General features: G+C 39.4%; 1 protein-coding gene across 1 annotated transcript in view; it reads right to left on the reverse strand.

Annotated features, from left to right (window-relative positions):
• Positions 1 to 627, reverse strand: part of LOC123519643 (inactive ubiquitin carboxyl-terminal hydrolase MINDY-4B-like) — a 66,703-nt gene extending 66,076 nt beyond the window's left edge. Inside the window, exon 1 of the mRNA XM_045281098.1 lies at positions 522 to 627. The gene's annotated coding sequence lies outside the window, so the exon portion shown is untranslated. The remainder of the gene's footprint in view (positions 1 to 521) is intronic.

Raw genomic sequence — 627 nt, forward strand, 5'->3', positions numbered from 1 at the left:
ACGCGTTTCCATATTCATTCTGCTTACTATTTCGTGGTTTTATACAGCTGCAGAAACTCGTCTGGGATTATGATAGTGAAGACTGTGGCCATTAACCTTCTGACCTCCATAGACCCTTCCTTATGTCAATGAAATAGTCTAATCGTATACAACTCTCAAGGTAAAAATGTGTCCCAGTACTAAAGGGGTAAATGTAATCATACCTCTTCCTCCGTTTACCTATTACATATCTTCCTTCCTCTACCCTCTATCCTTTTTCCTCCATCTATCTAACATCTTTTCATTCTTTCCTTTTTTTTACTTTCCTTCCATCTTTTTTCCCTCCATCTACATAGGTATCACTTCTCTCCACCAGTCTTCCTCCTTTCTCTCTCTCTCTCTTTTAAAATTCAAATCTCCCATATATTTTTTTTCTCGACTAAAATCTACACAAACTATATTGTTTACTCCTAAAACTTACATACCTTTCTTCCTTGTCTTAAAATATAGACTACCCATGTTGCTTACTCCTACAGACTCACCAAGTGCCTGTTACTCTGGGTAGCGTGGGAAAAATCTGTTCCTTCTCCCCCAGCCACACACTGCACGCCCTCAGCAGTCTCCACACCACTGTAAAGACAGAAAACA

The sequence above is a fragment of the Portunus trituberculatus genome, chromosome 45, assembly GCF_017591435.1.
Source record: "Portunus trituberculatus isolate SZX2019 chromosome 45, ASM1759143v1, whole genome shotgun sequence".
Taxonomy (NCBI): domain Eukaryota; kingdom Metazoa; phylum Arthropoda; class Malacostraca; order Decapoda; family Portunidae; genus Portunus; species Portunus trituberculatus.